This window comes from Neofelis nebulosa, chromosome 1, assembly GCF_028018385.1.
Source record: "Neofelis nebulosa isolate mNeoNeb1 chromosome 1, mNeoNeb1.pri, whole genome shotgun sequence".
Taxonomy (NCBI): domain Eukaryota; kingdom Metazoa; phylum Chordata; class Mammalia; order Carnivora; family Felidae; genus Neofelis; species Neofelis nebulosa.
The window spans coordinates 81,266,526-81,287,328 of record NC_080782.1 but is presented as its reverse complement, the minus strand read 5'-3'; the positions used below and the strand labels follow the sequence as shown (position 1 = coordinate 81,287,328).

The following is a 20,803-nucleotide window of genomic DNA, read 5'->3' as shown; positions in this document are numbered from 1 at the left end:
CCTGTTAAGGAATGAAAACATTTTCAACGCTTTCTGTGAAAGCGTTAGGAAATTGAGATATGAAGGAATTTATCCAAGGTTACCCTTGAAGTTGTGATGGAGCTACATTGGGCCCATGGCTTTTGGCAGTAGAGATGAGGACAGTGTAGCCATGTTCTGTCAGGTAGTTACCTCATGTCTTGAAAACTGTAGGAAGTCGGAGCTGGAGCTAATAATACCAGTAGATCTTTCCATAATATTATTGGAGCAACCAGAGAATGTCTTTTTTCTTTTCTTTTCTTTTCTTTTCTTTTCTTTTCTTTTCTTTTCTTTTCTTTTCTTTTCTTTTTTCTTTTCTTTTCCTTTCTCTTTTCTTTTTTCTTTTCTTTCCTTTCTTTTCTTTTTTTTTCTTTTTTAATTTGAGTCTCTAGCTATATACCTTTTCTGAGCATTCACAGGAAACCAGGAATGAGAATGGAGGGAAATTTTGGAGGCTTTGTGGTGGTTCAGCTCCTTGTATATCTGGTGGCCTTTGTGAAAAAAGCTGCTCATTGCCCTGGTGTTTCTGTGCAGTAAATATGACAGAAACAAAATAGTTCTTGTTCCTGAATCTATGGAAGGATGGTCAGGATTCCCTTGCAGCCTTATTTGTTGTTGTAATCCATTCGTGATTGTCCTGGTAGCACCTGTAGGACTTTGAAACCAAAGATCTTTAGGGAAAATTGAGACTTAAGAGAATTAGTGATGAAGATGAGAGAAATGTAGAGATTTAAGGTAAAGGGGGAAACTGATAAGGCAGAGATTTCCAAAATGGTCATACCTTGAGCCTTGCAAATCTTTGAGAGGTTAGTTTAGTTTGGGGAGCAGGACACTGATGTATGAGGTCAAAAGATGGAGGAGTTGGGTTTGGAAGGGGCAAGTAGACAAAAAGACTGATTAGACAAAAGGAATTGAGGAGTAAGGGGATGAGTGAGTTAAGAATGGCATTTGGAAACCTTGGAAGGAGATAGAAAACATTTGACACAAGTTTAATCATGCTACATATCTCTCTCTATCATAGTCAGAAAAATGCAGTCACTTGTGAGTTAAGACTGTTCTCTCTACTGAATGTGAAGAATATAGAGCCATTGACTTCTTTTTTTAAAGTTTATTTATTTATTTTGAGAGAAAAAGAGAGACGGGCATGAGAGAGAATCCCAAGCAGGCTCCACACTATCAGCATGGAGCCTGAGGTGGGGCTCAGTCTCATGAACCGTGAGATCATGACCTCAGCTGAAATCAAGAGTCAGATGTTTAACCTACTGAGCCACCCACGTGCCCCTAGAGCCATTGACTCTGTAGGACTATCATGATAGTAGTCACTGTTTTTTATTACCTGTTTTTGCTCCACTTTTGTACAGATGCTTATGAGTGAACAATGAACCAATTTATATTTTTAAAATTTTTTTTAATATTTTTATTTACTTTTGAGACAGAGAGAGACAGAGCATGAGCAGGGGAGGGGCAGAGAGATACGGAGATACAGAATCCGAAGCAGGCTCCAGGCTCTGAGCTGTCAGCACAGAGCCCGATGCAGGGCTTGAACTCACAGACTGTGAGATCATGACCTAAGCTGAAGTCAGATGCTTAACCGACTGAGCCACCCAGGCGCCCCTACTTTTTTTTTTTTTTACTTTTTTTTTTTTTAACGTTTATTTATTTTTGGGACAGAGAGAGACAGAGCATGAACAGGGGAGGGGCAGAGAGAGAGGAAGACACAGAATCGGAAGCAGGCTCCAGGCTCTGAGCCATCAGCCCAGAGCCCGACGCGGGGCTCGAACTCACGGACTGCGAGATCGTGACCTGAGCTGAAGTCGGATGCTTAACCGACTGAGCCACCCAGGCGCCCCTACTTTTTTAAAGTCTTTTTTAATGTTTATTTATTTTTGAGAGAAAGTGAGTGCTAGTGGGGGAGGGGCAGAGAGGGAGACAGATTCTGAACTGAGCTGTCAGCACAGGGCTGGATCCGGGACACAAACCCATGAACTGTGAGATCATGACCTGAGCCGAAGTCGGATGCTTAACCCACTGAGCCACCCAGGTGCCCTATGAACCAATTTATTTTTTAAAAATTTCAACCCTTGCATCTAAACTTGGAGGAAACCAGTTCATTGACCAAATAAAGAAAATTCAGGCTTCTAAGGGAGTTTGAAAAAACAATGGAGAAGTAAGTTCAGTTGTACAAGGCTCTTTGAAGTCTTTTCCTTTAGTGTGTATTACTGCTTAATGAAGGTCTCCTGGGCATTCCTTCCACATATGTCAAGAATGCAGTCACCAAAACAAAATTTAAGCCAGTTGTCTGGACTTTTGTGGATTGGGGATTGGACAGACCAGAGTTTTCTCTAGCCCCCTGGTGCTGTCAGGGAGGCCAAACCAGTGATCTGGGATGAAGGGAGTTAAAGGCTTCTTTATGCTTCTCTGGGGAGAATTTCATAAACTGGGCTAAAGGAGAATGACAACTACAGTGAGAGAATGGGTATTTTTGTGGGTTGGGTGTGCTCCTTTCCTTCCTAGATCTTGCAGCAGCAAATAATGGCCAGGGCTCTGTGGTAGTGTTTCGTAAACAACTGTCTTAGGCATTCACTGTCCTAGACCAACTTTCAGGTGGGCAGGGAAGCTTTGCGGGGTTGGGGGGGGGGGTGTTATGGTATTTCTCACAGCTGAAACTTATTTCCTAAGATTTAAAATAGCTGTTAGAACAGTCATCATCTCAACAGCATTGCACCACTCCAGGGTTTTCTTCAGAGGAAAAATGCATGGTGATTAGTGGGAGTGATTGAAGAGAGCTAACTGTTTTAAAGATCTTTCTTTAACTTGGTATTGGTAGTGGGATTCGAAGGCAGAAGTTGTTTGATCCTTGTCTGGTTTCTTCTTGTTCCATAATTGTCAGAATGCCCTCAGTGATTTAGGGGGGCTGCTGTGGACCTTAGAGCCTGGTGGAAGGAATGAGTATGTCCAAGATTTATCAAAATAATGTCCATCAGCTTGGGCTGCTTCCTTTTTATACTTATTAGCAGTATTTTCTCTGCCCTTTAAACTAAGTGCCAAGTACCTAAGCCCTTTGGGCCACTGACATTGTCGTTTCAGTATCTAGATTGGCTGGCTAGATTAAGAAACCAACTCAGCATGGATGTAGTGAGTATTAGTAGGAATAAGAAATGCTTTGCTGTTTACAACAGCAGCCTCACATCCATCTTCCTTAGTACAGGTTACTGTGAGAAGCTTGTAAGTTTTCATTTGGAGGAAGCACACAGAAAAATACTTGAACGTAGAAGGAGGGTCCAGTCTGACTTGGGGATTAGATGATAGTGTTTTGAAGTAGGTAGAAATAAGCACATGTTCACTACAGTGTGGCTAACTTTGCTCTAGTGCAGTTCATTGCAGTTCGGTACATGGTTGTAGTTTAATTAACTGCCAATTCAGGAAACATTGTTGAGATAAAAACTTGAATTCACACATAGAAGCTTTTCTTGGCAGATAATGAAATGACAGTGACTATTGGTGGACAAAAATGTAGTTATAATCCCAGACTTTTGGATAATCACCACTATATTTTTCAATGGGTTAATGATAGTCAAATTAACCCTCAGCAAGTTGTAAATTGATGGCAAAGTTTTTACTATGAAGATTTAAGATTATCATTTACCTTGAATTTTATCAGTCTGATGAGTCAGATGGAAAAGTATTTCAGAATTATCAGCAAAATAGTTCTTTTTCAAATCCCTCTGACATCAGGTCTAGCAAATTTATTCACCAATTGAAGTATTTTCTAGCTCAAAAGCATTCTGCATACACTGAAGAGTCCTCATAAATTTTCTTTGCAGATCTCATTCGGTGATAGGCTTTCTCTTTAAATCACTCACAGGTATTTTTTATGCCTAATGCCATTTTTCATTTTATATAATGAATACGTTATATGTATATGAATATGTTAAGATTCTTTTGGAACTATATCCAAATATTTGATGGAATTAAAAATAAACCTTTTAGCTTTAAATCTTTACAAAGTATTTGTAGTTATGCAGATTTACCTGAAAGATTGATGAGCATAAGTATTTAGGATGCATTGACAATTTCAATTACTTTTTATGGCTAAATCTTTCTCAGAGGTGCCCTGAGGATTGTCAAGGACTGTGGGACTTATGTTATAAGGAAATATTTTAAAAATTACTATATGTGATAAAGATTATAAATTTGATTGGAGGATAAGTTCAATATAAATATAAACATTATGGTAAATAATGTAGCCTAGAAAAGAAAAGAAAATTGAAAACTAAGCTACAATAATTTTAATTTTTCCCCATAAGAATATTAGCTAACTTTTAAGTGAATAAAATGGCATGTCTTTTTGTGAATTCTGATCCTTATGACAATACTCTGTACTGTTTGTCTGTATTCTTTAGTCCATGGGATATCTTGTTGCACTTGTTAAATTGATGTGTTTTAGGTGCCCTCTGGCCAGAATTTTAAGTAGAGTATTTCCTCTGTGGAATTGACAGTGTTTTTGAATGGTGGTTGTTCAATAGAATTAAATGGTTATAGCTAGGACTTTGTACATTATTGTAAATTTTATATTTTCTTGGTTCTTTATTCCATTATAACAACTGGAGAAAATAAATACAGAAATGAATACACACACACACACACACACACACACAGAATTTTTTGTAGAAAAATTTTTTTAGATGAATGCTTGGTCTTAAGTCTATTTTATAGAAACCAGGTAATACCGGGATTCAAATGTATTTTTGTTGTTCTTTATTTGCTTTTTTCATTTTGAATTTCTTCCTTTTTACATCTTGCTAATGCTTTTCTTCATTTCTTATTTTTATCAAGACTAAAAATATTACAAACCAAAATTAGTGTTCCATGTCTCCTTGGTCCATTCTTCTTTTGGGGAATCAGCACTGGGGGTCAGAGAAGAAGCCCAGAGGGATTATTTTAATACAGATTCTTCTTGCATACCATTTTAAACTGCATCAGTTAACAAGTATTTTTTAAATTTGTTTTTGACAGGTCCTTACTTATCTCTTCTTTTAAAAAAATAATAGTTTTTAAAAAGATACCTTTCTCAAATAAATATATTAAAATATACCTTCACTATGTGCTAACTTGTTCCAAGCTTTATTCTTTTTTTTTTAATTTAAAATTTTTTTTAACGTTTATTCATTTTTGAGAGACAGAAAGAGTGCAAGTGGGGAAGGGGCAGATAGAGGGAGACACAGAATCCGAAGCAGGTTCCAGGTTCTGAGCTGTCAGCACAGAGCCCGACAAGGGGATCAAACCCATGAACCACAAGAACATAACCTGAGCTGAAGTTGCATGCTTAACCGACTGAACCACCCAGGTGCCCCCTAAGCTTTATTCTTAAAGCTGGAGTCAAGTAAGAGTGCAGTATTGTCTCTGTTTGTCCTTGGAAAGCTTACATCCAGCAGAATAAATTTTGAAGAAAGGTATATGAACACACAATTTAGTATCCTCTCTTTGAAAACGGTCAGGTTTGGAGGAGCACTGGTCCTATCCCACACTGCTTTCCTTAAATAGTTTTGGTTTTATACTTTTATTTTTTCATTTGGAGATCTACCCATGAATCTACCTCCTTTTGTAAGACTACTATCGTGTAGCATAATAGTGCAAAGTAATTCATACTGCCGGCCTTCAAATCCTGGCTCCTTACTCACTGGCTCTGTGACTCTTATTTAAAGATAATATCAGTGCGCCTGGGTGCTCAGTCGGTTAAGAATCTGACTTTGGCTCAGGTCATGATCTCCCAGTTCGTGGGTTCGAGCCTGGCGTCGGGCTCTGTGCTGACAGTTCAGAGTCTGGAGCCTGTTTCAGTTTCTGTGTCTCCCTCTCGCTCTCTGCCTCTCCCCTGCTCACACTCTGTCTCTGTCTCAAAATTAATAAACATTAAAAAATTTAAAAAAAGATAATATCAAGATGTTTTAATATGTTTAGTTAAAAAACTAAAATGTGCACAGAAGCTCAAAACTTTTTCTGATATCACTGAGGTCTAGGAGACATGGTGATATGACACATTCCTGCCATAGTGAGATTTTGAAAGTTGGGCCACAAATGATATTTCTTGTATCTTGTTTACTAAAGGCTTTAGGTCAGTATAGGATTCTTTCCATTTCATATTTATTAACAATTATGCATTTGTAACACTTGGAGGGAAGTGTTGCCTAAGAGTAGAGGAACTATTCATTTCTACATCCAGTTTAGTTCTTTTTCTGTCAAGCAAATGGAATAAGCACACCTCGCTTCATACACACTTCATACAAGTAGAACTTGTTTCGGTGTTAAATCAGGTATTAAATATATTTTGTCTCTTGGGTGGGGTTGAAACAGGAATTCAAGACTAAAAGGGGTAGTGTTAACATGAAGGTATAGAATAAAGGTACTTCTTTAACTGGTAACAAGGCCTGTATTTCAGACGTCGGGAATGCAAACAAACATGTCTCTAATATAATGTGTTTAAATTCTTACCTGTTTTGTTTGTGTCCTCACAGAAGCTTAATAAGAAACTAGTTTTACTAGTGAATTCATAGTTGTGCTAGTACCTGTGACACTGTATTTTGTTATTATTTTTGCTAAAGGAATGTAACTTGGCAGCCCCTCTTTGGCTCTGAGAATCTGTTGTGATTTATGGCAATTTACCTCCCTACCTCCATCCACCCTGCCAGAAGTCTCTAGGCCTGTTGCCTGTTGTTGTTGTTTTTTTTTCCTCGCTAAGATAATATCCTGAACTTCTGAATCATATAAGGTAGTGATTTTGAACAACAGCAAGGTGAAGGAAGTAAGAAATAATCCTTTAAGTGGCTGTATGGCTGGGTTGCATGGGAACATAGTAGAGGCATTCCTCTCCTTGAGACACAATTTTTCCTAGGAAGCCTCAGTGTTCAGAAAATAGTGTTTTCTCACAGGAATAAGTTATTGGAGTTCATGTTTCTTCCCAAGAATGTTCAAAGAGGCATAAATGGTATATTATGAAAGCAGAGGTACCATTTGTTTAGGACTCCATTTTCTGAATGGTGAAAACCACATTTCCTGTTCTGTATAAATGTACATGCTTGTTCAGCCAGGAACCATCAATTACATATGACAGAAAGCACACAGTTGTCCTATATTTAGTTCCTAATAGAGTTGGTGCCCAACATAGTGCTCCACACATTAGATACACATATTAGATGCTCATTAAATGTTATCTGAGACTAATATTACTTCATGCAACTCCAGAACAAACTTTAAGTAACAGTTGTGTTTCATTTTTACTTTTTCAATTTTTTTTTCCCAAGTAAAGTTGAATTTCAGTGCTCTTTTCATTTTTCTTTAAATTTCTCTAAGACAAGTAGAGTAATTCCAAATCAGTTTTTTTTGAATATTCTTATCAGTGCTCATTCAGCTTTCTTTTCCACTGAAACGCCTTTCCAGCACCTGCTTTTTCAGACCCTGTGCTTTGTACTGGGAAGATAGTGCTAAATAAGAAATGGTCGTAGTGTTTGAGGGGAAGCAAGATGAAAGTTAGCAGGTTTGCATTTGAGACCAAAGTGATGCAGTTAAATCAGTTTCTTTTCCTGCAGTCCTGTGGGGCCTTCTGGCTGGCCTACTCTTGGGGACTTTGCCCTTCATTAGTGAGCCACAAAGACAAATCCCAAGCCAATTAAATGAGACTTTTAAAAAGGAATTTCCTACTATCCCAGAATTGGGAAGAAGGCATGAATTGGCCATGTATAAGCATTCGTGTGGCCTTATGGGTAGAATAGAGTAGGTGAAACTACGTCATGGCTGTCAATCAGGCAAAACCATTGAGAGGCAGGGGTTATTAGTCGACACAAAAGAATAACTAATGGTCGAAGTGTATTACAGCATGAGCTGAGATATGAAAGTGTGAATATTAGACATGACACTAACCAGGAGGAAGAAAATGTGGGTTTCTGTCCCGAGGTTAATCAAAGGATAAAAATTAAATGACATTTTGAGAAAAAACCTGAAACAACTCCTTAGTGGCCAAGTAACATAAATTATGATATGTAAACTGTGAAGATATTTATTCAACATCTCCTTCCCTTTTAAAAATATCCCTCCCCATCTCAGTATATTTATGGAGTTATACAGAAATGGTATAGGCAGTGTATTAGCTCAGGCTACCATAACAAAATACTACAGGATTGGGTGGCTTAAACCAAAGAAATGTTATTTTCTTACAGTTATGGAGGTTGGGAGTCCAAGGTAAAGGTGACAGCATGGTTGGTTTCTGGTGAAAGTCCCCTTCCTGGCTTGCAGATGGCCACCTTCTTGCTGTGTCCTCACATGGCTTTTCCTCTGCACAGAGCTCTTGAGGCTCTTCCTCTTCTTACAGGAACACCCGTCTTACCAGCTCCACCCCCATGACTTCATTTAACCTTAATTATCTCTTTAAAGGCCCTGTCTCCAAATACAGTTGCATTGGGGTTACACATGCATTTCAGCACGTGAATTTTCGGGAACATAGGCAGCCATATTTTGGACCGTTTGTTTATCTCAAGGTAAAGAAGATTATATTTTTCCATAGGAACAAATGGTTGGAGTCTACATTCCTTCTTCCTAAGGATGCTGAAAGAAACACAAATGGTTCAGTTCTTTTTTTCTGAACTCAGGAATCCAGGATGATTCAAAACCCCTTGTGCCCTTGTATAAAGTTATACAGACCATCTGTATTTATTTTTCTTCATGTATTTACTCTATATGCTTTTTCAAACAGTATAATGAAACTTCAGTGCTTGAATTATGGTATCTGGAGAGTTTGGGAATTTTTTATTTATCTTTAAAAGCAAGAGTTATGCTTCTTAAGTATTTTGGTCTCAGGACCCCTTTTATACTCTTACAAATTATTGTGAATCTCTAGGAGATTTTGTTTATATGTCTAGATATTTACTGTACTAGAAATTAGCACTGAAAATTTTTTTAAAAATAAAAATTAGTAAATTTCATAGTGACAATAAAAAAATGACATTTTTAAATGAAAAATAGCTATCCTCCAAAACAAATTAGGGGAGGAATTATCTTACATTGTTGCAAGTCTCTTTAATGTCTGGCTTAATAGAACACAACTGGATTTTCAGATTTGCATTCAGTCTGTTGTATCTCATGTCGTGCGTGTAGCCTATGGAGAACTCCCCTATACCTACGAGAGAATGGGAGTGAAAATGGCAGATAACATCTCAGCGTGAAGACAGTTTTGGCCTTGAAGACCGCTAAAAAAATATGAGGGATTCCAGGGTACCCATACTGCACTTTGAGAACAGTCACTCTAAGCATTAAACTTGCCTTTTACAGGGGCTGGAGACGAACACCTTAGGAGTCTACAATGGGTAGAAAGTGGAGCTGATGGAATTGGGCAGCGAGTTTAAGATAGATCTAGGTCATAGAAGGAAATGTACTAACCAGGAATATCTGACAAGCCACACCTCAGACGCCTTGGTTAATTGAAGACTCTACTGTCATTTCATTTCAGCCCTGGATAGTTCTAGGGAGGACACAGATTTTAAAAAAAGTATTCAATTGTCCTTTATAAAATGGATTTTTATCTATATTCTGTTTATATTTGAAGGGATTTCAACAAGCTGCCCCTCTTTCCCAATACCCCCTCCCTCCAACATAACACTTAATATGGATGCATCATTTAACTTCTCAGCCCTTGAGTGATGTCTTAGACTTATCTTAATTATAATGAATTAAAGGTCTACAAAGTTCAGTTATTTTTGTTTTCTGCTTGTCCAGAATGTTATAAAACCCTTTGTCCCATACTTGCCCTGCCATGGAATGATCTGGATCTTTAAGAGAACTAGAATCAACTGTCTTTTTTTTTTTTTCTTGGGGCTCTTTGGGGCCATTAAGAACTAGGACTGATCTGCTTAAAACTGTCTTGCCCCCAAATTAAGACATATGGTAAACTGATTAAGTATAAACATGTACACCCTGCCATGTACACATAAGTTCAGCCAACTGAGTGAGAATTCTACAAAAATAGGTGATATACCCACTCATCCTAATGCAGTCATTCGAAGTACTTTGAAATACTTATTATAGAGAATTAGCCTTATGTCTCTTGGTGTTTAAGTGTCAGGAATACGTTTAAACAGGAGACTTTTTATGCTTCCTTTTTTGTGAGCGGAAAAAAAGCCATTTTGGAACAAAGGTCTAAAGTCTGGTGTCTGCCAATGAGTAGTTATTGTTCAAATAAACCTCTCAGATTGGCCTTTTTATAATTAAAATCAGAGTACTGAAGTGTTGCATATTCCTTATTCTTGGTGTTACCTTTTTAAAATTTAAAGTCAAAGCAAAACCAGAAAGCTTTATAATTTATTCCTCCCTCCATTCCCATTCTTAGGCAATCACTGACCTGCTTTCTGTTACCATAGATTGGTTTACTTTCTAATTCTGTAGAATTTTATATAAATGGAATTATATAGATTTTGTATAAATGGAATCATAGACTGTCTTTTTTCGCCTGGCTTCTTACAGTTAGCATAATTTATTTTGAAATATCCATGTTCTATCAGTAGTTCCTTTTTCTCTTTTTTCTTTTTAAATTGCTGAATAGTATTCTATTGTATTGATATGCCATTCTTTGTTTATCCATTTACCTTTTACTGGGCATTTGGTTCCAGCTTTGAGTTATTACAGATAAAACTGTTGTGAAGACTCAAATACAAGTCTTTGTGTAGACATTTGTTTTAGTTTCTTCTAGGTAAATGCCTTGGAGTTGATTGGTTGGATTACCTAGGAGCTGTTTGTTTTAACTTAAGAAACTGGCAACTGTTTTCCAAATGGGTTTTACCATTTTACATTTCCATCAGTGGTGTTTGAGAGTGCTTATTCTCTACATCCTTACCAAAATTTGTTATGATTAATTTTAAAAATGTTAGCCAATCCAGTGTGTGTATCGCAGTGTGGTTTTAATAGCATTTCCCTGATGACTACTGATATTGAATGTATTTTTTTTTTTTTTGGCGGTAGTTCATCTTTGTTTTTTTTTTTTTTTTTTTGTGAAATGGCTGTTCAAGAGTTGGTTAGGGATTATAGAAGTTGTTTATGTATTCTGGAGACATGTTTACACAAAGGTATAAATATATCTGTGTAATATAGAACATGTATTATGTATATTACACAAACATATATAATAACAGTTCCATATATGTAAAAGCAATAAAGATGTTGCTCTATCATTTTCTGGCTTTCATGGTTTTCTGTTAAGAAACTCACGGAGGGGTACCTGGCTGGCTTAGTCTGTGGAGCATGCGACTTTTGATCTCTGGGTTGTGAGTTTGAGCCCCACATTGGGGTAGAGTTTACCTAAAAAAAACAAAAACAAAAGCAAAAAACTCATGGTATTTGTACCGGTGTTACCCTATATGTAACATATCACTCTTTTCCCATTTAGTTGCAAGTGTGTTTTTTTTTTTTTTTTTTTTTTTTTTTTACTTTTGGTTTTTAGAAGTTTGATTGTGTCTTGGTTTGGTTGTCTTTGGTCCTTTTATTTTTAAGGTTCATTGAACTTCTTGAATTTATAAATGTGTGTCTTTCACTATATTTGCAAAGTTTGGGGCCATTATTTCTTAATAATTTTTCTGTCTCAATGTTTTTATCCTGTCATTTTGGGACTCCCAATTACATATATGTTAGTCCTTTTGATACCTTCTTACAGATCCCTGTGGCACTGCTCATTTTTTTTTTTTTCTCAATCTTTCTTTTCTCCGGGTTCTTCAAACAGAGTAATTTGTCTTCAAGAAATATTTACTGTCTGGTATGTGAATCATAATCAAAATTGATCTTCAGTTTCGCTTATAAATCCCCTGAAAAATAACTGCGGTAAAGAAAGAGCTGCAGTGAAACTTGGTTCAGTGAATACAATCTAAAGTATAATTAAAAAAAAAAAAATCTCACACGATATGATCGGCTGTAAACTTTTTTTTAAGTTTATTTTTGAGAGAATGAGCAAGCGAGCAGGGGAGAACAGAGAGGGAGGGAAAGAGAATCCCAAGCAGGCTCTATACTGTCAGCACAGAGACTGACAACGGGTCTAATCTCACAAACCGTTGAGATCATGACCAGAGCCGAAATCAAAAGTGGGACACTTACTGAGCCATCCAGGTGTCCCAAATTTGCTGTAAAATTTTAAGTTGCTAATTGAAATGTATTTTTAAACAAATTGGCCACTTTGGTGTTTGGGGTATGGGAGCATCATTTCCTATATTAGTATTCTTTTATCAGTTGGGACAGTGAGTTCTGTGTCCCAACAAATAGCATTGCAGTTATTTTTTCCCAATGATGACTATATGTTGAGATCAGTCTTTGTAAGAAGATAGGAAAATAATAAAATGTGTTAGAAATATTTGCATTAAAAAACAAATTTTAAGGGGCACCGAGGTGGCTCAATAGGTTAAGTGTCTGACTTTGGCTCAGGTTATGACCTCACAGTTCATGTTGGGCTCTGTGCTGACAGCTCTGAGCCTGGAGCCTACTTGAGATTCTGTGCCTCCCTCTCCTGAGCTCATGCTGTGTCTCTCTTTCTCTTTCTCAAAAATAAACAAACATTAAAAATTTTCTTAAAAACCCACAAATTTTAAAAATTAGTCAGGCTTTATCTTTTAGCCAGAAAACTACTTTATTTACAATTATGCAGATTCCGTCATCCCAAGTGTCACATTTTCCTGTATCATGATTCAACTAGTACTATAGGGTAAAAGGAGACAGCAAATAGATTTTCTCAAAAAATGTTCTATAGTAGAACATGAGAAATTTCTCTAGGAATATAATTTTTTTCTATCATATCTAGCCTCTGTTTTGTCTGAGAACAGCATGGAACCATGTTGCTCAGTCTTGAAATGTCAGCTTGTCTGTTCCCCTGCAATGATTTTTATTTTTCTGGTTTGGTCTTAAAGTCTTGAGAATTCATTTTATTATGAAATGTAAAAACTCATTTAAAAAAAGCATTTCATAGTTCTTTGCTCTTTTCAAAGGAAATGGAGTATCTAGAATAAAGTAATAACCGTAGCATCTTGTAGACTTGCTCTTTAGGTTGATGAGTGCTTGTACAATGTTATAAAGTTCTATTATCTGAAAAGGACTCATTAAAAAAAAATGTGTCTGCTGTGGTGCAAGAACAAATGACTTCTCTGTGGTTGCTTAACCATTTCCTGTAAGTCTGAGAAAGTGGTTGTTTTCAAAATCATTGAGCTGAACTTGGGTTGATCTAAACTTAGCTGTGCAGTTGTGTGGGTTAAACTCAGTCGTTGTTTCACTTCCATCTTCCTTGTAGAAAAATTAAAATCTAAAAATTCAAAAAATCTTGTTTTCATTCGTTTTAACTAAGTAGCTGAATAATTTTGAACAAAAGTTAATAATCTGTAAAATATAACGGGCTTAGAGTGTCTCATAAAAAGCTTCTAGTTTTGTGAACTAGCAAAAAATAAAGTTTCAGTGAAATGGGTAACTGTGTTGTATTTGGATAATTTCAGAATCCTAATGAAAGAGGGATCAAGTTCGATTTACTGCCCAGGATGGAGTTGTAACAGGGAATGTAAATTGGGCAAAATCAAGCAGTACTTTTTCAGTACCCACTAAATGCCTGGCTGAAAGAGTTGTAGAAACTATAGTGCCGTTGTTTGACACATGGCAGTAGTTTTGTGGATCTCTGACACCATCCTAACCCTCTTCGCAGCTCTTCAGCTCTGATGTGGGGATGGCTCTGTGACCACCCAGCCCAGATCCAGAGGCTGCTAAGACATGAGGCATTTCTCTGTACATGGGACCTGGTTTGACTTTCCTGGCCTATTTTAAGTCATGGCACATGGTCTTGAAGGGTTTAGCTACCATAGAAAAATATGGGTTTGAAATTTGGCCATGCCACTCACTAGCAAGTTATCTAACTCTCCAATTCCCACTTCTTCATCTATAAAATGTTGTGGGGATTAAATTAAATGAGTTGACATATGTAAAATCCTGATTAATAATACCGAAAGCTAATAATTATTTAGCATTTTAATATGTGCTAGGCTCTGTTCTAAATGTTTTATACATATCTCATTTAATTCTCAAAACTCAGTGAGATAGGTACTGTTATTATCTCCATCTTACAAATGAGCAAACTGAACTTGGAAAGATGAACTAACTTGCTCAATCAAGGTTACACGGGAATGACATAGCAGTGTAGTTTCAGAGACATTCCTAACTACTCTGCTGTGCCCAGTGCATTGTTAGCACATGCTAAAGCCCTTAGTGAATGTTGGTTTTTATCACTATTTGTGGTGGTGTTAAGATGATGGTTTTGATAACGAACTTGGTCTTACTTTTTTCATTGTTTGCCCTGGTCCTGTACTAGGGCCCCAGGCATAGCATCCCCACATCTATTGATAAGGCAGTAAGAAACAATGAAGTCATGTACTTCAAGTTTTCCTCAAAGCCCTTGGAGGGAAAGCTCACAGTTGCACACAGTTTTGTATAAAGAATGCTGAGTGTTCTGAATACCGGATGTTCTATTCTTATGTGTCTGAGTTGGAGTCTAACCATGAGGCCCTGCTTCTGTTCCCATTTCCAAGATGTCACAGAATCGTAGAACTAGTATGTGTAGTGTGATCTTAGGGGATTGTGTAAGAAATGTACACCACAATATTAATAGTATATTGTGTAGAGGATGGATAAATCATTCATCTGTTGCTGTGTAACAAATGACAATACTTAATGGCTTAAAATAATAACCAATTTTATTTGCCCACTATTTTGTAGGTCAACAATTTGTACTGGGCTCAGCTGGATGTTTCTTCCACTGATCTTGCCTGGGGTCACTTGTAGCAGCCATCATTTGGCAGCTTAATTTGGAACTGGAAGATTTAAAATAGCTTAACTGGCATATCTGGCAGTTGGTGCTGCCTGTTGGCTGGACTTGTCTTTCCATGTGGTTCCTCATCCATAAGGACATTAGCTCAGATTTATTCTCATGGGGCTCTCAGGTCAGCAAAAGAGAAATAATGAAAGCAACAAGGCCCTTTAAAACTAGGATTGGAAATTGTACAGTGTCACGTCTGCATTCCATTGATTGAAACAAGTTATAAGGCCATTAGATTCAAGGTGGATGCAGACTCCACCTCTGAATAGGAGGTTCCATCAGAGATTAATGGTACATTCTACCTGGTGTCCAGGTTTCCTGATTTCACCATCCAGGGCCATTTCTAAGTTTATTTATTTATTTTGAGAGAGAGAGGGAGAGAGAGAATCCCAAGTAAGCTCTGCACTACCAGTACAGAACCGGATGTGGGGCTTGAACCCATGAACCACGAGATCATGACCTGAGCCAAAGTCAGACGCTTAACCACCTGAGCCACCCAGGTGCCCCCAGGGCCATTTTTAAGACACCTCAACAGTGTTGATAATTTTTCATCATTTTATTAACTTTAAATCTTCATAGATTAAAACATGATCTGTACATGTTCAAGGGGGTTCTCCTATTTTTATACATTTAAAAAGTAGAAAATATAGATACTAAAAACACCCAACATACTCATAACTCCCAGAAATAACCAGTATTTACATTTTTATTTACAGTGTTTCCAACTGGATGAATATTTATTTATTTAAAATTCCATAACCTGCCTCTTAATACTATATTTTGAATACCTTTCCATGTTTAAAATAGATGTAAATAAGTTTTATGATGTAAATAATTTTTATGTCTGTATAATACTTTATTAGGTATGAATATACCGTTGTCACATACTTCGATTATTTCCTTTCTGTTGCTCTGTAAACAAGACTGCTGTAAACATTCTTACACATATATTTTTCTGCAGTTACTCTTAGGATGCATTTCTCTTATAGAGTTATTTGGTCAAGTAACTTATTTTAGGTTTTGACATGTATTGATGAGACATGATTTTAAACATTCTATAGTTTAAACTTATCAGTAAGTATAACTGCAGAGCAAAGTTCTTAGGTGTTATAGAAAGATTATTCTTTAGACATTCACAAGTGTATGTACCCATTATGATTTGTGTTTGGGGGAACTTAGATGTGTGTGTGGGGATTGTTGGGATGAACTGTTAGGGTGAACCTTAAATTTAGATCACTTTCCCTTTAACATGATCTCAAATATAATGAATAACTTTGAAAACCTAGATGAAAATGGCAATCATAAAAAAATAACATTGCTTTAGCATTTCAAATCAAAATGTGTTAATTTAGTTACTAGTATTATCTTATTGACTAAAGCTTTTATTTTGCATACAGGTCCACTGATTAGAGTTCTACAATATTTCATCTTGTATATGATATGTGCTGTTTGTGACGCAACTGTAATTTATAGGTCTTCATTATTTTAAAACTGGTTTGAGAACTTAAGACACTTTGAAGGCTGGGAGCAAAATTCTTCTGTAGGGCCCTCCTCCCCTAATCTTTTTGTTTTACTTGCTAATACCTAATCTGGCAGCTGTGTTATTTTGGGGACTCATTTTTGTGGGGTCTTTCTGCTGCATACTCAGCTTTCGTAGAAGCAGTTTTCATTCTTTTTTTTTCCTTTAATGCAGTACTTATTTACATAACTACAGTTATAATTTTAACTAGCATAAATTGATTGGAGAACAACTAATTCTTGGCAAGAATACAACTGCCCTGGTGGGGACATAAGTGCTTGAATCTTCTAGAGAGTAGCCCTTTAGACATTCAGTGGACACTTGGCATCAGAAAATGTCTTTCAGGGGGGAATGAACAGCATTTGTTAATGTGGAGGTTTAAGTGGACATAAGTTAAAAGAACATCTACTTTGTTGAGGTAGAAAATTTTCTTTATTGGGGCGCCTGGGTGGCGCAGTCGGTTAAGCGTCCGACTTCAGCCAGGTCACGATCTCGCGGTCCGTGAGTTCGAGCCCCGCGTCAGGCTCTGGGCTGATGGCTCGGAGCCTGGAGCCTGTTTCCGATTCTGTGTCTCCCTCTCTCTCTGCCCCTCCCCCGTTCATGCTCTGTCTCTCTCTGTCCCAAAAATAAATAAAAAACGTTGAAAAAAAAAAATTAAAAAAAAAAAAAAAAAAAAAGAAAATTTTCTTTATTTACTGAAGGAAATTACTCTTCTTAATTCTTGTTTTACAGTTAAGGTTTGAATTAAACTACAGGTGTTTATTTGTCCCTCTCCTTGATCCTTTACATTGAATCCTGTATCTGAAGCATTTTGTGGCAGGATTCTTTATGTGCTATAGCTCATGTTTGTATTTGATACTTTTTGGTCTTTGGCATTCTCTAGTAGAATGCCTCCTTTTCATGTTCAGTGTTCTCCTTGATAGATATTTAAAGGTTTTTTTTTTAATGTTTATTTTTGTGTGTGAGAGAGAGAGACAGAGACAGAGATAGAGCATGAGAAGAGAAGGGGCAGAGAGAGAGGAAGACACAGAATCTGAAACAGGCTTCAGGTTCTGAGCTGTCAGCACAAAGCCCGACATGGGGGGCTGAAACTCTGGAATGGCGAGATCATGACCTGAGCTGAAGTTCGATGTTTGTTTAACTGATTGAGCCACCCGGGCACCCTACTTGATAGATATTTAAAATAATGTGCTTCGTAGCTGCAACATTAAACTAGCAAACTCATCTTCTTTGTTGCTGCCATCCTGCACTGAAGTGTTGATTTTTGCTTATAGGACTACACAACTGCACAGAAAGTAACAGCTGTGATTAGACTGAATAAATATAATGTGGTGTACAATTTGAAGATGGTGATAAATTTATTGACTGAGTGTTTTAGTTTGGTAAAGTGAAATTCATGTCTGTGTAATGCCCTTTTGGTTATTTCAGTCACAATGTGACCATTACATGATTTAAATTGCCTTCTTATAAATTGTAGCTGTCATTGGTTATCTGAGTTTTATTGTGTAAATGTAATTACAGTAAATGAGCATGGCCTTTAGATGCACTTAATCCCTAGGGATATTTTGGGAAAGGTTGTAGTGTCTTTACAATCAAGACAGCCATTTGCAAATATATTAGAAGTCAAATGACTTAAAACATAAAACCTGTGTACTAAAATCTCTGTGATACAGAATTATCTCAAGTTATCCTGTTTTACACTGGCTGAAAGCCTCTATAGATATTGCTGATGCTGATCTTACAAGACGTCAAGAGGCCAGAATTGTTGCTTATGTTATCATTTGGTATTTATGGAAGTAAGACAAAATGGAGTTTCTGGACTTTACTTATTTTATGAATTTATCTAATGACATGTGCTGTGAGTGGCATTTAAGAATCATCTTGTATAGTAAAAGGTGTGAGGGGGAAAATTGTACTGATGCATCTTAAAGAGAAATGCTAGAGTGCTTGGCTAAAAAAGGATGTGTTTACTGGCTTGAGATTTTGAAGTTCCTACTGTGGCTATTTAATATAGTAGCAACAAACTATGAATGTGGCTCTTCATAGTTTGCAGAGTGTTATGACCCACTTATTTCATGTAATCCCTATGATAGTCTAAGTAGACAGGGCAGTTATCTCCGTTTTACCAGATAAGAACACTGAGATCCCAACTAAGTTCTGGAGCCAGAACTAGAATCCACAGGTTCCTCAGCATTACACTTTATGTCTCCTAAACCATAATTGATTTAAATTATGTCCTAGCTTTGAAGAAAGAGGAGAAAATGTAATAAGTCTGAAGAATCCGGGTCTAGTAGAAAAGAAAGGCAGTGACTCAGAGCCCATAATCACTGAAGTAGTACTAGGCCCTGCTGACTTAGGACCCAGCCCCACAGCAGGTGTTAGAGGACCTTCTTAACCTCGTGGCTAACATATTAATTCTGTCTTATTCCAAGCTTCGGTTCAGCCTTCAGAGAATTTATGAGTGGCCTTGGAGGTAATTTTTGTTAATTAATACTTAATTTTAATGTGTTGAGTGTTGGTACTTTCATTTCAACATTTATTACAGGCTTTTTTTCCTGCAGGGCTCCAGGGATATAAAGATGAATGAGATAAGAGCCCCTCCCTTGGAGGAACTGTTTAAATGTGAAGCAAAATCTATAATTATAGTTTACTTCTGCAGAAATTCCCTTCTCTGTAGGGTAAACTAAGCCTTGAAATTTTTCTAAACCTTCTCATCTTCAACCTGTAATTCTGTAATAAGCAAAAAGTTACAGGATTAAAATGTATGTTATTCTAGAAAAAAGTATGGAGCAGGTTTTGGAACTTAGTATTTCATCCTAAATGTGAAAGGCCGTATAAGCATATAGTGTGCACAACTTCCATTTTCCAAGTTTGAGAGACTGCCAGGGGTTTGTAGTATGGAAAGAGTGAGGTGACTCATGATTTGGAATGATTGTTTTGATCTCTCCCTGTAGTTGCTGTAGAACATTGGCAGGGCGGCCAGCATAATTAACACCGCACAGTCTAATTATAAACACAACTCTGTGGACAGTGGCTACTAAAGAAGAAAGCACGTCCTGGATAAACAATCAAGTTGGCAGGATTACTTTAGAATGATGACTAGATAATGTCAAGTTTACTATAAATCAACTTGCTTTTCCTAGATTGTCTCAGGAGCTACCATAGGGGAAAAAAAGTATTATCTGTGAAAGTCTCGCTGGGTTATTTTTTTAAGGGCTCATTTTAAGCATTTCTTTATTGCAGTCTTTCTAACCTTTTCATCCTAAGAGAACAGCTAGGCATTTTAATTTTTATGGTGTACTATTTTAGGGAGAGTAGGGGAATGGGTCACAGGAGGACATTTGTTCTAGTAATAGTTGAATTGATTTTTAAAAGGTGAAAGAAACTAGGGATTTGGAAAGATTACATTGGAGTAGTGTAATAAAGAGCAGGAAAAGAGAGACCCGTGAGCTGAGGAGAGTGAAGAGGGTGCGCTAAGAATACAAAAGGGAAGTGGCCACAACAGCCATGCAAGTTTGAGAGAAACTGAGACGCATGTTACACGTGTGTGGTCTCACATACTCGTCTGAGACAGAGCAGGCACTGTGCATGTTTGTATGTGCTTAGGGATTTGTTGAAGCATGGCTGAGAGCTGAGGAATGATTTAGTTAGTTTAAATATAGGTTTGGCCCTTGGGTTCCTGAGTTTCAGAACAAAGGCTATGGAGATTGGTTTCAGGACCCTGTAGGGATGGTTGTATTTCTGCAGAATGAACCTGAGTTGTGATTTACTCTAAATAAAGTAAGCACTTGAAAGCAAATGCTTAAAAATGAGACCCTCCCCCCCCCCTTTTTTTTGCTTTTTCTTTTTCTTATTGAGTTAATTTCAGTTAAATTTCAAATGGACACTTAAAAAGAGATTTTTCTGGTAGCCTTTGTGTTGCCAATTCACTTTTGGAAACTAGTGAACGTGGTGTTAAAAACGGTGGAAGCTTTGCAGCCTTTTCCTGCCCTTGAATTTTAATTTGAATATTGTTGGTGTAGGAGCTGCATAAAGTAAGAGTTTATCCTTTTATATTAATTTGTTTACACATGTGATCTTAACTCTGCTTTTAAATGTATAATTTCTCTTAAAGGGTTTAGAAGAGGACTGATTTTTCTTTTTAAGAAAAAATATACAAAAATCTAAATACAGAAATAGATGAGTTAAGCACAGTTTTTCTTGTTTGTTTTTGATTTTTTTTTTTTTTTTTTTTTTTTGTAAAAGAATACTTTCTACTTTGAAGAGATTCTAAGAAGTGTCCTTTAAATAATAGCTCCTGGGGCTCCTGGGTGGCTCAGTTGGTTAAGTGTCTGACTTTGAGCCCCGTGTCCTCTGTGCAGACAATTCAGAGCCTGGAACCTGCTTGGGATTCTGTG

At 36.9% G+C, this 20,803-nt stretch overlaps 1 protein-coding gene and 1 non-coding gene across 4 annotated transcripts in view; both read left to right on the top strand.

Moving 5' to 3' along the window:
- The window catches only part of LNPEP (leucyl and cystinyl aminopeptidase), a 92,121-nt gene that overhangs the window by 6,316 nt on the left and 65,002 nt on the right, over positions 1-20,803 (top strand). The gene's annotated exons all lie outside the window — the stretch shown is intronic.
- Positions 20,315-20,449, top strand: LOC131489974 (small nucleolar RNA SNORA13). Its single transcript, XR_009250868.1, has one exon. It is a non-coding gene; the product is annotated as a small nucleolar RNA SNORA13 (small nucleolar RNA).